We start from the raw sequence: 16,327 nt of genomic DNA, 5'->3' as shown, positions 1-16,327 counted from the left end.
ATGTTCTGGTTTCTCTTATATAATGCGCTGCAGCAGGAAACACATGGCAAGACATCTGAAGGGCTCCTTACTGGTTCTATTTCCTTTCTGACATCACAGGTGTGTTACTGGGCAAGTCTTACACATTCAAGTGGTTACTCATGCACTTCTACCAACAGCAGGTGACACCAGCTGAGATGCTCTGAGATCAGCGTTTACATTGTGAGCTTTATTTAGCCAAGTTGTTGGTGTTCTGCTGTCCAGGATTAGGCTTCGGTAATTCAGCAATTCCACAGAGACATCTTGGCGACGTCATGGAGAATTCCCAGCTGCCCATTTAACCCTTTGACTTTATAATTTCTTTTAAGTCATCAAAGCTAAGGCATCGCTATTGCTATTACTTTAGCTTGCCCCAGAATATAATGAAGACTTGGGTCTTTGGTCTGCAAGTATCGGTCTAGCTCCCAGAATCACCACTCACACAAACCTCAGGTTTTAAAGGACACTAGGGTGGTGGTTAAGTGGTAAAGGCTAATAAGGATGCTGGTTTGAACCTCACAAGTAAGCAATGAGCTCTCACTTTAGGCATTAAACCCCAGGGTTACTCCAATAATAATAAATCCACGTGGCATGTTATGAAGACCTCACACGAACGTTGTGAACATCTATTATTCAAGACCTCATTAAAATGCTGTTATGGAGCAGGAAAGCCTTTATTACTTTATTACTTAATATTTACAGATTCAGAGTGAGACATAGAGAGATTCAGCGCTCCACTGACATGTCTAAGATTACTGGCACCAAAACAACGTCACACTTCCTATTTCAGGCACAGGTGCAACATTTCAGCAGTGGGTCGAGTAACTGCGAGAGCAGCATTGAAAGAGATATATTAGGACTCTGAATGAGGAATAGGATGTTAATACTGTTAATACTTCTTAACAAGGCGCTATTTAAATATAGGCACTTTACTATGTTGGCATGAAGCATCTTCTGCTTTTGCTTTTGTTTTGTTGTGTTTTTTTTTTTTTTTCATTTTTAAAGGATATTATATGTGGTGGCTAAGTTATTTCTATGTGGTTAATAAGGTTGTTAACACATTGGTTTACACATTTGGTTGCTTACTGCAACAAGTCAAAAATGCCCACTCCCAACTCTTTATGACTGTCTAGTCCTTAGATGACTCAGGTTGCTCCATAAGCCTATACAGGTTTGTTGTCTGATTTGTAGTCTGTAAGGTGAAAATAAGCTTGTCAGATTGCAATGAAAAATAATAGCACGGTGAGCAGAAAAGGAATATTAGTGCTAACATTAGCAATCACAAAAAAAAAAAAAAAAAAGCATATGAAGTCAAGAGCATAGAGTGTAACTTTTCAAAGCACTTGCATTTATTATCTGGAGAAAAAAAATCATACATTTTTTAAGGGTCATATCACAACAATAAATAAACATTCCAAAAGCATTTCTTCTTTATAATATTGTCAAAAGATATTTTACTTTTCAAAGATGTGGACATTTTTTAAACAAGGCTGGAGAATTCAGACATGTTCCCGCAAAACAATTACCATACACCAAGTAGTTACAGCCCATGTAAAGTGCAGTTAAATAAGGCTTAAAAAAATATTATGAGCCCATTATCATGTTAATATTATGAAGCACTAATGCAGTACTGAAATGGACTTTATGACAGAACATCAAAACATCTGCACACGCATTTAAAGTTTATGCATAATAGATAAGGCTCAATAACTCACTGCCATGTATGTTTAAATACATGTTATGCCTGTTGCAAAAATGCTTATATGGTTACAAAGAAAAAATGTCCAAGATGGCACGGCGACAACTGCACTGTACACAAAGCACTCTGGAAAATAAAAAAACAATAAACAATAAAAGAAAGAACATTTTATGAGAATGACAGAAAGAAATTAAGAGAACAGGCAATAAAGGGTTCATAGGCACAGAAATTCACCAGGTCAGAGAATGTCCACTGGAGTTTCTTTCCAAAGCACTTCAAACAGCGCAAAGTTAAATGAAAGCAGCATTCTTTTGAAGTTATTAAGGAAAATACCATAGGATATTCTAGTGGGCTGCAATATAAGGTACTTTGATGTGGTGGTGTTGGTTACATATACAAAAAAAAAGTAGATTGTGTTCTACAGAAGGTCAAAGTTTAGTTTATGCTATTGGGCGAAAGTGTCCTTTGAAGCTTGCTGGATCCTGTTCACATGATGACAGTTTCTGTGTGCCAGGAATATGAATTCAAGAATTGTTTGGGATTCAGGCCAGGGCTTGTTGGGCTAGATGTGTGGGTGATTTTTCTTGGGTTAACCCATCTGGATGGACGGCGTTGATTGGCTGGTCGAACAGGACGAGAAAAATGGCTACTGCTGGTCGCAGGAGATGACTCATGGTTGACCTGGAGAGAAAAAATGTTTTAATGTAAGTGTCTTTGTACATAAATTATCAATACTTGGGTGAATCTACTTCTATTTTATGTACCAAGATGTTATGACTTTAGGTAACACTTTATTTTGATAGTCCACTTTAGACATTCTACTAGCAGTAAGTAACTTTGCAACTACATGTCAACTAGCAGTTAGTAGAGTATTAGCACACTGTCTGCTTAATATCTTCTAACACTTTCTTTGTCAACTAATTGTCAACTTATACTAAGCCTAAACCTACCCCTAACACTAACCCTAAACCTACCCTAACAGTCTACTCTGAGAGTTAGTAGACATGCAGTTCCAAATTTCTGAGATTTAGTTGATATGTAGTTGACTGATTTGATTTGACAGATATGCAGAAACAGAAAGCAAAGTAGCAGAATGGAAAGATTGGGGAAGGGGATCAGGATCACAGTTCCTTTGCATTAAAAGCAACATTCCTCATTCTTGGTCTACCTGGTCTCATGGCAAAAACGTACCTGTGGGGGATTTTTTTGTGAGATGCAAAATACATACCAATTAGTATATATCACTGCAGTTTCCAAAAGGAATGAACACTAGAGGTAGTAAAACTCAGACACCTTACTGAGTTTCGATTAATAAAGCGTAATTTCGGCACAATTACTTGAAGAATATTATGTTATGACTTCAAAACCATTTTACTATTCTGGGAGATTTGAAAACAGATGCTTTTGAGTCTTAGCATCTCACATATTCAGCTTCATATCTATGGGTTTTCATAGACGGTAAGTTTGTTCGGTAGCTCACTGAGTATGGAGATGTACTTGAGAGGTGAGGAGCTCTGGTTCAAATCCTGTGTAACTATGGTTTGACAAAATTTGCATTTGTTAACATTATCGTAATGTGCAGTAGGGTACGTAAAAACGGTTTTGCGGAAAAGTACCAAAGGTAGATATTTTAATGAGACCAGGTTGTTCTTGGTCCTGGAGAACCACTTTCCTATATAATTTATATCCAATTTTAATGCAATGTGCTTGAATTAAATAATCAATGTATTTGTGTTTACCCGAAAACCAAATGTGTTAGAGCACACTTAGAAAATATACTCTTCATGAAAGTGGCTTTCCAGAATCAGGAATGAGGAACACTGGACAAGACCATGTGTACCATGACTCAAGAATATAAATACAGCATTGAAATTTAGTGTGTGTTCTGATCATATTTGTACCCTCTTCACCTGCTTGTTGTCCAGTTGCTGGGAGGATGTGGCCCTCTGACATATGTTGTTCTCTCTTTCCATCATTTCCAGAAGTTGCTCCAAGTTGTCATTTCCCAGTCTCATCATATCAACACCATGTCCTCTGTGTACCTCACTGGAGTTTTGAGATCCTACTCCCAGAAAAGTTTCTACCATCTGGCAGTCAGAGAATAAGTCCTTACTCTGGAACCCTGCTTTGTGGACTTTTGACATTGAAGCCGCCTTGTGATACTCCGAATTAAGGTGAGACTGTGACTGGCTTAAGTTATAGGCCAAGGCATGCTGTTCAGGAACACAACCACCCCTCCCACTGGGTCTGTCTCCATTGAGGAGGTGTCTAGAAGGACCAGCTGCCCAAGACTCCTGACTGTGCTCCAGATCTGCTACCAGTACATCACAGTCTGCATGGCGTTTCTGGACGTGCGCAAGTGAGGATGCCCGCCTTGCATCAAACTTGCTCTGGCAAATAGGAGTGCTGGTTTGCCTCGGAGGTTCGGTGGAGACGATGTTGGCCAAAACACCATTCTCTATCAGGGTTTTTCCCTCATTCTCCTGCAACATGGCACCAAACTTACGCAACACTGATGGGCTGCCAGATTTCCTGTCGAGCAAGAGGCACTTCCTGTCAGGTTGCTTTGATGATTCATTGTAAGTGGAACGAGGGGTTACAGGAGAAGAATCTCTCTGTCTGATTGTCAGTTTGGAAGCTGAGGGTAAGTTTTTAAGGGTAAGGTTATTTGATGAAACCGGGACTTTACAGATAACGTGGCAGGCTTGGGGGTCATCCCAACTTGATTTCTTGTTCTTTTTGTTCTCAGCCTTATCAATCTCATCCAGAGCCAAACACGAGGCAGTCCTAAAGTGAAAAGACAAATCAACCAAGCAGTCACAAGAAGGAACTGGGCAAACACTTTGCTTTGGTCTATAACCAAAAAGAAACATGCATGATAATAGGACTACAATAGGAATTAGTCTGATAGGTTGAGATCGGAAAGGCTTTACCTGTTTGTCACCAGGCTGGTCTTCATGCTGTCTTGATAACTGTGTGTAACTGGATATACCTTGGGGTTCTGAATCTAAAAAAAGAGGGAGATATGAAGGGACAATGTGAAAAAGTGTGAAGTCAAATCCTTGAGGTATAAGAGTCCAGTTTGAGGAGATATTTATCAATAATGAAAGTGGAACTCACTCTGTTTGGAGCTCCAAGATTCCCTGGGTTCCTTCTAAAATGCGGGTCCTGTTGGAGGTATCCATTGAGTATGTCTACGGTGGCATCTAGCCTTTCAAGATCATGACAGCTGGCAGGGTAATGGCTGCCGTTGCTCAGAGGATTAAGCATGTAATTGTTGGAGCAATTACAGTATTCACTGGGGTGGTGAAACCCAAAGCTTTGCGTAACTGAAGGATCTGCTTTTATTTCAATGCATTGACGAATTGGGAGGCTGTTGTTGGGGTGACCATGAGGTCCGTGATAACCATTGGCCTGGTGGCTATACTGAGAGTTTACAGGAAGCAAAGCAATGTCCAGGTTTTTATTGTTTGTGCTGCTCTCGCTGGCTTCTCTTCGTGCTTTGACCTCATTATACAACTGAAATACAATCACAATGTTAGAGACAAACTCATTTGTATGGTTTCAAGTATGATTTTTTGCCCACCTACATGAAAGCAAATGTTTTAAATCCACAAGACAGTGAAAACAACTGGCATAATGTTCTGCATAGACTAGTTATGCAACATTTGCATAAGTAAACAACATGGGTTTCTACTTTAGAATGGGTCAGTGAGAGGGAGGGCTTGCATGCTCAAAGGTTAATTAATCTACCAATATATAACCTGCTTGCTGGCAAGTTTCAGCAGGAATGCATTAACTTATTGTGTTTTGGTGTGAGAGAGATTGTTTGTGAATGTTTTGTAAGTAGCATGTAACCCCTATCCTTTTGAGTTTAATAAGCTTGTCAACATCTGTCACAGTCATGGTGTTGTTGGGCGAATCACCTTTTATTATATCCAAGAAATGCAGCCAACTTAAGCAACATGGGGTTAAGATCCCTTTAGCCAATAACAATTCTAGTTTGTGCCTACTATCACAACATCAACAAATCCATGCTGTATTGCAGTGCCAATGGAACTTTATGGAAAGTTTGTTTACATTTTTGAATAAGGATCTCTCTCTCCCTCTCTCTCTAGATATGGAGATGGTTGAATGGATATGGATTCTGTCACAATGATTGGCATCACCTCTGTTAAAAAAGTGTCTCACCTCTTCAATTTTTCTCTGCATGTCCTGTAACTGATCTTCCCATTCCTGCATCTCTGAGTCAAAACTGTCAAGCAGGTTAGCTCTGTCTCCACCCCACACACAACTCGCAGGCTCTGGCCCACAGTGCAATTCCAATGCAGCCATTCTTCTGTGAACGTGTCCCTGTGCTCAGAATCTTACGCTGCAATTCCTGAAAGGTCACTGGAGTGACCACATTGGCAAGTCCACCAATACCTCTATGAAAACAAAAGAGATATTCATCAGTGAGAAATAGCCTATTCATTATTTAGAGCACTCTTAAGTAATCAAAGTATCTGGTAGTAGTGGTTTCTCAAAGTAGATGACTGTTACGAATGTGAACATAAGTGAAGTCTTAATAATTGTATTGCCTTCAAGGAGACGAATGGAAGGAAAGAAAGTCTCAGCTATTTGCTCTGGACACCTGTTTTAAAGCTTTGACCCATTTCTATATGCATTCCCTGTCCTTTAAACCAGCACTTAACTGTCAAAACTGTCAGCACGCTCTTTAGACACCAACTTCATTAGACATGCTAAAGTTACCTAAAGGGATTTTAAAGTCAGTTTTATAACACAGAGAGTCTCCTTGGAGTAAACTGGTCGCTCTTGATCAAAGGCACAATAGTAAAATGTAACTGGTCTATCCATCCCAAACCTACACCTACAGCCAGCCTAGATCTTTAACTGCAAGGTTACACTGCTTCTTTTGGGTTAGGGATGAGGTCAAAGTTCCAAGCAAGTGCAGAGCCTTTTACCCACTTGGATGAGCTCAGAATAGAAGCATAGTAGCAGTTTTTCTGTAACGCAGATTGGATTTACGGCTGGTATTAGGGATGGAGTTTTCTTCCATCAATGAACATGACACCCAGTGTAACTAATTAAATTTCCAGAATACAACACCATAAGACATTAGTTATACCCTCTGTAATTGTGTGTTATAAAATTATATATGAAATTCACCTTTTAATAAAAAGAGATACACACTTACTCTCTGTATGTAAAAGTAGCTGATCACAATAGTAGTAGATCTCAGTGAATTTATAGTTCCATAAATTATTTACATATTAAGGACACATTGTTAGTTAGCATTCACTGAGTAAGTATATGCACTTACACATGTCAGTACATTAATTTAATTTTAACTTTATATTACATTACTTTTAGCGTAAAGTGTGACCAGTGAGGCAACAAGGTTATTAATGTTATATATTCAACATTTTCAGCCCAAAGGAAAGATCATAGACAAGTGAAACATTTAAAATTTGAATTTAAAATTGGAGTTTTTCTGTTCTGTACTTGTATAAAATCATTCTTAATCCTTACCAGTTGAATCGTATTATTGGTTCCTCCAGTAACTCCCTCTCATGAGTTTTTGATTAATTGAAACGGGTGCTCCAGAATATGCGTAGTACTTGAGTAACCTGTTCAAGTACAGGTTTGTTGCTTAAATCAAGACTGCGCTTGTTTCAGTACCGCCTCGCCTTTGACAGCTCCTGTACTCAAATGGGATGTTACTTTGCAAAGACCGCGAAGGATCGCTTCCAACGGTGTGACGTAAAAATCCTGTGCATCAGATCTTAAATGTTTCCTCTATCCGGCCCTACGATCCTGTCCGGAACTCAGGGGGTAAACAACTGCTTTATAGTGACTCGAAGTATTTACCCTTGCAACATCAGACCTGCCAGGTGTCTGGCGTCATAATGTCAGATTTATTCCGGCATTCGTGGTCTCCATGCAAGAGACTGTGGTCAAAGACATTCTAGGTTAAAATTACAAAGGCAGAAGGAGAGTGTTTACATGGCTATTTTAAAATGCCCAGTTCTACCCCACCTCTGTGAAACTGTCTTGTTGCTAGTCTGCTTTTAGGACTTGGCAGACTGCAGTCTTGTGACTCCTGTTCCAGTTGTTTCAACTTCTACTAATGCCCACAGGCAACTGGACTATTTGTGACACTTAAAACACTCTGTCCATTTTATTTTTAAGATTCCACTGGACAGAAATAGTGGATACTAAGGGTGCTATCCGCAGTTCTTAATGGGCACCTCACACTTTTATTTATCTAACACGTGTGTCTGTTTTGCAATAAACAGGCGGCCGACAGTTCAGCCCTAATATTGGCCGCTGACTCAAACATTTTCCGGGCACAATATGGAGAGCAAAGAAAACAACAGCGAAAGCCTCTGAGAATGGAAACACAGTAGAACTTGTACATTTTAGTACAGAGTTGTATGTTTGATGTTTTTAATGATAAAGAGATGACTTTCAGCTGGCAGGAAATTAAGAAGAAATGACTTGCGATCCCCAAAAAGAGACTCATACTAGAAAACAGATTAGTTGTTTTCTTGTCAATCACTTAGACCCATCTAAACCAAAACAAATGTATTTGTTCTCCAAATAAATTGTGAAACCAACCCTTCAACAGATATTGTTTTTGCAATTATTTTAGTCTATTTACAGTTTTAATTATTTAACTAAGGATCTACTGCCGACAACTTGAAGACTCAGATGCTTCAACTGGCACTAAAACTGGAGATGCCAACAAGCTAAGTAAACTCATAAAGAAAGCAAGCTCTGATTTCCAAATTGCTAATCCATAACATGCTTGCAGGAATGAGGAGAACATTCCTCAATATACTGATCCTGCTGTGGTGTGTTACGTTTATGAACTTTCAGTTCCCTTATTTGGTTACCTTCCTCGTTTTGGTTAATTGATTATTCCCCACCTGTCTCCAGTTCCCTCATTACCTCATGTGTGCTTAAATACCCTGTCTGTTTAGCTCTTTTTGGTCCGTGATTGAATGTGCATCTGAATGTGAATGTCTATGTTAATGCTGAATGTAATATAGTATATTGCCTGTTTGTCTCCTTCGTCATCCAGTAAATTCCTCATTTTGATCACTATCCTCCTCTTGCTCTTTGTCTTTCGTTTACCCCTACCTCATTTTAACATGGTGCAACAGAAAGCGCCAATCCCTGCACATTTTTTTGTGCAATTTCTTCAGATAATTGTGCAGTCGATCAATCTATGCAAAAGTTGTTCTCGTCACAGAAATTACACATGCAATCAGATGATCTCCAGTCAAATACACTATAAACCCTATTACTTATTCTCCATTCATACACATGTATGCATATTCTTTCTGACCTCTTGGAGAATACAGTTATATACCATGTTCTTACTCACCTTTGCATGGTTCTGACAGGTAATCCTTCCAGCCAGTGTACAGTATCTTTAGAGTTCAGTGGCAGGCACTCCGAGTAATGTGGTAATGTGCGCTTTAGTAGTAAACTGCAGTTGCATATTTCATTGCAAGCCTTTGGTGGCAAAGCAAGCGTCAGTGTTCCTGATAGTCATAGTCCTCAATGAAAGAAATGTCTTCTGGGTAATGTAGTTTCCAGTGGCTCAGTGTTTTCTTGTGACGTGTGATTATTTTTAGTTGCAAAAAAATAAACCTCTTGTTCTGGTGATGTACCTTCCAATGGCAGCCATACATATGCAACTTAGATAAAACAGTCTCCAGCCTTTTGGAAATTAAGGTTTTGCAGACTTCTGTGCTTTAGTCTTGCTGTCTGTGCTTGGAAAGTGACCGTCCTGTGATTCTTCAACCATGGTGACATACACAACATTGACAAACAAACAAAACAAAGGGCGAGACTATGCTTATGAGTGAACGGATAGTGATCACAGGACAAAAAAGAGGGTAAAAAGAAATGCAAGTTTAAAAATGGTGGCATAAGAGAGTGAGGAGAACAACACTAGAATGAGGATGAATAAAATGATGGGCTGAAACATCTGGGTGAATAACCAGCAGGATTAACCAACATGCATTAAAGAACAGGGGTGCGTGGGAAGACAGGATCAGAGAGAAAGAGAGAAATATTATAGCCATTAACATTTTCTGTTTGCATAGTTTAAAAAAATCTTGGCAAATAATAAAAAAAAAATAATTAAGTGCTAAATAATAAAAGCAGACAGGAGATGAACTCTGAAATATGTAGCCCTTTCTTGTTCTTCACAATCAAACTCACTCCCTTTAAAGGAATAGTTCACCCCAGAATTAAAATTGTCATAATTTCCTGTGGTTCTCTTTACTTATGTGGAATTTAAAGGGGTCATGAACTAAGAAATCTAAATTCCCTTCATCTTTTTACATTGATACTGTTCTATAAAAACATCCTGTAAGTTTCATAATTCGAAACTTTTCTCATTATTCTAAAAACAGCTTACATTGCAGCCAATCTTCCACAATGACAGGTTATAGAATGTGCCACTTTATGAGGTAACAGTGTGGCTAAAGATCCACATCTGCCTCTACATCACAGCCTGTTTAACCCCACCCACCGATTTGTGCACGTAGTGTAAATAACTAGAGAAGCAAACATGGGTCTATGCAGAAAACAAAAATAAAAATGCCCTGAACACAACAAAACGGTTTGATATGTACTTGATACGTGACCTGAATCACAGCAGAGTCCATCTATGAAGAATATGGGCTGTCAAACATACACTATTAGCCGATCGTAGCAGTGGGTGTTTATTTCCGAGTGTACAATCCACATACCTATTCAAACAGAGCGTTCTGATGAGGGGGTCAAAACAGGACAGAAAATAGCCTATTACTTCTAATTTATGATGTTTTGTCTAGGTAAAAATCTTGAGATTAATATAAGTTGACCTCAAAGAACAGTACAAAATTATAAAAAGGCAGTTCATGACCCCTTTAAATAAAGGTATGACTTTGCATTATTTGGTTTCTGTAGCAACATGATAGCTTTGTTAGATGAACAGACCAAAATATAAATTTATATTAACTGAAATTATTTCTGCTGCAGTATAGTTAAATAGTTTTTTATACTGTTATAGTGTTTAAAAATTAAAAATTTAAGATTAAAAAAAAAATTATATTTATTTTATATTTTCAGGTTTTATTTTAATTTGAGTGATTTTATGTGCTTTTGTCATGTTTATTAGTTTATTTTTAATATTATTTTTTATTTATTTTAGTTTTATTTGTAGTGATTTTACTATTTTAAATGCTAAAGTAATCCTTCTCATTTCTTGTTTCATTTTAATTAACACAATTTTTTAAAATATAGTAGTTTGTAGTTTTTGTTAACAATATCAACACTGCTCTGCTATAAGTCACATCTCATTTGTGCTTACATTCATTCAATAAAAATTTAGATCAGTAAAATCAAATATCAGTAAAATCAAACATTATATGTTCGGGTATGTTTTGTGACCAGTTGTCATTTATGTCAAACTCGACATGATGAACCTTGATGCAAATTAACCTTTTAGTGAATTAAAACCTTATTTTTTTATGTTTCTCACTTAAAAGTATAATATGAATTTAGAAGACTTAGAATAGAGTCCATTTTACAGACTACTAATATGGTGCTCTTTTTTGCCCTTTTATGAGCTTGATTGCCCCTGTTGCATAAACATAACAACTATGTTAAGACTGTGTTTTAAGATTAAGAACTAGTAAGACCAACTAACAGTTAGCCAAGAGATAATCAGTCCCACTTTTCTGATTTAAATTGGGCCAGTCTACGTTTTTGTAACTGACTTTTAACAGTTATGACCAGCAAAAAAAATTTAAATGGCTAACCTTTTAAGACTAGTCTAAGCAGTTTATGCAACCGGCCCCTTGCTGTTTCATGGAAGAAAGAGAATCAAGGGTATATAACAGAACTTTGAATTTTGGGTGAACAATTCCTTTATGGTGTGTCACACATTCTTGTTGTGCTTCACATAGACACACAGACTCTTGCCAGACTCACAGATAATGGTTCTTCTGAATCTCTTTCCTCAGGTTTTGGGACTTCAAGTCGGTCTATAAACCCCTGCAGCTCCTTCCTGAAAGCTTTCATTTGAGCATTGATGCGGTAGAGTAGCTCGTGCTCCCTGATTCGCCCACCATCTTCGTCATCTTCCATACATCCAAAAAGATTCCCATTAGCCACGAACACCCGAGCCTCTGCAATGATGGTACTGGTGTCGGCTATGAGCCGGTCAATGGTTCGCCCCAAATGCTCTGCTTCCGCACGGATGTCAATCATCTGTTGCCTGTCCCGTATGGAGCGTGAGAGGAGCCGAGCGGATTCAGGAGAATAAAAAGAACGAGTTGGTGTGAGGCACCGAGTATTGCAGACTTCCTCCGAGTCACTTTCTCCTCCAACTGGACCCTCACGTTTGCGATGGGGAGGGAGGCGAGAGGAAGATGAGTCGTCATCGCTACCTCTACGCCCTCCAATTCCAGGACCAGTGTCACTCTCTGCGTCGCTGTCCCGTGGTGTGATGGCTAGGTGAGATGCTAGATCATACCGTTGCATGTTGGAAAGCAGCACACGGTTCTCATACTGCAGCTGCATCACTTTCCCACTCAGTTCATTGATCTGCTTCCTTGCTCTCTTCAGCTCCTCCTGCAATGCCTCGGCTTTGGAGCTGTCTCCTGCTCCACTAGCGGCACCCATTGCATTGCCACCCGAGTTGTGCCTTGTACCCTCTTTAAAGCGCAGTTTGTTCAGCTCACATATCACTCTCTTATTCTGTTCCTCTACATCGGCCAAGTTCCTTCTTAGAAGTTCTGCCTCATCCTCCACCAACTGCAGTTGTTGCCTTAGCTCTGAAAGCTCCGACCCCTGCTCCCGCCCCGTCCCTCCTTCCGCTCCGGACAAGCCCCCATTAGAGGACTCTTCCCCTCGAAGATCATCCAACTCTGCCCTCAAGCCACGGTTCTCCACCTCCAATTCGACTATTTTCCGTCCCAGGATGTTGGCCTCTTCTTCCACCAATCGCAAGCGGAGTTTAAGCTCGGATTCCCTTGTAGTCGGAGGGCCACCAGCTTCACCCTTTGGATGAGGGCTGTCCAGATCCCCATAGAAAGAACGATACTTTTGTAGTTCTTGTTCCAAACGGTCCTTTTCCTTGTCAACCTTGGCCATTTTCTTTCTCATTAAGGTAGCCTCCTCTTTAATGAAGGCCAGCTGGCATTTCAGGTCCTCATTGTCCTATGGACAAAAGTGCTTTGTTAAAGAGCTGTTTTGGCAAGATTTTGTGAAAAAAAAAAAAAAGATTGATTGTTGATGGTTTTGAAACGTATCCCAAATATGTCACTTTTAAACCAAACAACTTTCTGTTGGTGAACAAAGCTTATTTGAGTGACCAGCTTGATTACAAGCAAAACCTGAATGCGCAACTTTGTCTCCTTCATGTACAAAATAACATGGATTTCTATTGAAATAACTGTATTTTGCCCACAAACTTCATAATTTCATAGAGCAAGGGTAAATGTGACAACAGCTTAACATTTTATGAATTGATATATATATATATATATATTTATATATATATATTTATTTATTTTTATTTATTTTTTTTGATTGCATGGCATCTTTTCATTCTGTATATTTAGTAATGTAGTGCACTCCATATTTCCATACCAAAAAAAAAATAATAATAATAATTACTGGTTGCATTACTGGTTGTGATTTAAATGAATTACTTAAACTAACAGCCTTCATTTGATCCTAGAGTATACTGGTTGATGTCAGTGTTTCATTTTCACCTCTGTAGGAGTCTGAGTTTTCCTCTCAGACTTTTGTGCATCTTTGCTTCCTCTTCGTTTCTGAGTCTGGAAACAACAAATGAAAGCTACGCTATGAATATGAATTTAAACCTATTCAGATATGCTGTAGTGATTTTTTGTTTGCATTCCTACCTCTTTGGCTTTGTCCAGCTCATTTTGCAAGGCTTGTTTGGTGACTTCCACCTCAATAAGTTTCTGTCTCAGTCGCTCATTTTCCTCTTCTGTCTTTGTCCGTTTCTCCTCCACATTCTCCAGCTCATTGTGGAGTCTTACAGAGACATCCTTGGCAACCTGTCAGAATGTGGGGGTGTGGCTTAGTGGTTAAAGATCTGATTTGTAAACTATCAATGTGCTCTTGAGAAAAACACTTAACCTTAGGTTGCTCCAGGGAGACTGTCTTGGTAATAATTGCAATGTTGCTTTGGATAGAAGCATCAACTAAATGACAAGTTAGTAATTAGATAAAAATGGTGCAAATAATTGCTTTTGGATGGGTAATTTTCAAAGACCTTTTCTGCTTTCATTTAAAGAGAAATACATGGGTACTTGCCTTCAAATCTTGCTCTAAGCTCCTTAGGAGTTCTTCATCAATTTCTCCAGTTTGTGCATAGCGAAGTCGTTTGCGTTCGGCCTTACGGAGTCTATACTGAAGGATACGACTATTCTTATTTGCACGCTCAAGTTCACGCCGCATTTCTTGTAACTGACAGGTGTCCTCCTCATAAAAGGTGTCACGCATCTCCTCCATTTCCATCCGCATCTCCTCAATCTCATTCTATGAAAACCAGAGTGTGCTCATTAATAATAATAATATTAATAATAATTATTATTTGAGAAATCCTTATTTTCATGCTTTCTATTCTGCAGTTATATCTACATTTACATTATTTGAATAATTGCACATTTCTATAAATTGCATGCTTAATGAATCCATGGCAAACTGTTGCTTGAACATGCAAATTAGTGTTTTGCACATACCAATGCCATTTTTATAAATGTACTATGCTTTGTTCTGAAACAGGGAATGAATTGTTACAATGTTGCATCTCTCATTGTTCCATTCACTCTCAAAAGATAACAAGTCACCTGAGAAAACTGCCCCCTCATCATCATAATGTTTATGTCCTGTTTATGTTCAAGGGTTTTGATCAGAGTGTTATTTCAAGATGATTGGACAATCATCTCTCCTCCTAGCTATTTCATTCATCCATCTTTTTTAAACATAATACATTTAATCGCCATAATTTCTCAAGCATAGCAAACAAACCCTAAGATCTTCGTTTTCATCCTCCAATCTCTGGATCTCGTCCTGAAGGGCTTCATTCTGCTGTGTCACGGGCTCGTCGACGACGCTCTTGGCCTGTGCGGCCGGTCCCGGTTGCGTCTCGCCTGATGTTTTGCGTTGCATCCTGTCGCGTTTCTTCAATCTCTCGTTGATGTGATACTGGATGAGCTCTGACTGCAGAAGCCCGAGAAGCAGCTCGTGCCCGGCGGTGGAGCGCGATCAGTCCGCTCCTCGGTTTCCCAAACCGCATCAGTTTCAGCACCATGAACAGCTGCCGCACCTCTCACCCTCACGACACGCGCTCCTCGAGCAGCCTGCTCTCCATCGCGTCCTTTAATGCCTTTCCTCCGATCTTCGACGCAGCGGATGACGAGGAGCGCCTGCCGATGGGTTTTGAGGCCGGTTTGACGGGGGTTTTGTCCGGGAGATGGTCGCCTCCTCCCTTTGGTTTTGTTCGCTGATGTTGGAAAATCCGCAGCGCCACTTGCGGCAGAACTAATCATGTCCGATATCAGACCTCCAAAAAAACAAGAGGGGATAAAGAGAGTGTTAAATTAAACTTTATTGTTATTGTGCAGAGTACAAGTATAAAAAACGAAATGCAGTTGTCTTTATATAGCAGTCATATTAATATATAATTTAATAGCCTATATTTATAAATACAATTAACATACAAACGAACATACATTTTCTGAGAGAAAGTGAATTCGTATCGTTTAAAGAATTATCTAGGTGAGTATGAAACATTCATTTCAGACTTAGAAGCTACATGTATTTGTCAGTCAGGTTTATTGTCATTAATTTCAGTAGGCGTCTTTCACAGTAGCTAGTAAAATGTTTTGAGAATCTTCTGGTTCTTTGCAAGTTTATAGCCTGTCCAAATAAACATATAATGATTACATCTTGGTGCAGTCATAATTTAAGTTATTCCTCAAGAAAATTTAATATGTTTTCTTACCTGTTTATAAACTGTAATCATGTGTGAGACAGTTCACTTCAGCTCGAGGTACCAGGCACTGCCTATGCACGCGAGACACTGACGTTTAATATTCATGAGATGACGTAACAACAGATATAAGGAAGTGTGAGTACCATGTTGTCAAAATAGTTAAGTACCATATTAACTACCATGTTCTTAAAATGCTTTATATAAACAGTTATATAAAAAATTCATTATAAATATAGGCAATAATATTAATAATTTTTTTAGAGGTCGGTTTATAGTTCCCTTTAAATCCTTATAAGGAGGAAGACTGAATTCTGCTGAAGTTTGCTGCTTCACAGATAAACTGGTGAAAATGCATTGTCATTCCCACACACTTTTATGCATGAATAGATTCGAAAGGTCAGTACTCAGATTACAACAGAAAATATTTTATGTAACTGTGCAGTCTTTTTTATTTTATTGTATTCGTTTTTTTTATTGCAAATGCAACAATTGCACTAAACTAATCATTAAACGATGATATTATTTCAGTTAAATCAACAGTCTTGGTCTTTCACTAGTCTTTGTCTGTAATT

General features: G+C 38.8%; 1 pseudogene; it reads right to left on the bottom strand.

The window, feature by feature from the left end:
- Positions 1-5,015: 5,015 nt before the first annotated feature.
- Positions 5,016-15,309, bottom strand: LOC113065653 (protein SOGA3-like; annotated as a pseudogene).
- Positions 15,310-16,327: the final 1,018 nt, after the last annotated feature.

The sequence above is a fragment of the Carassius auratus genome, chromosome 48 (genome assembly GCF_003368295.1).
Source record: "Carassius auratus strain Wakin chromosome 48, ASM336829v1, whole genome shotgun sequence".
Classification (NCBI taxonomy): Eukaryota; Metazoa; Chordata; class Actinopteri; order Cypriniformes; family Cyprinidae; genus Carassius; species Carassius auratus.
The sequence above is the reverse complement of the archived record's forward strand: the minus strand, read 5'-3'. Positions and strand labels throughout refer to the sequence as shown.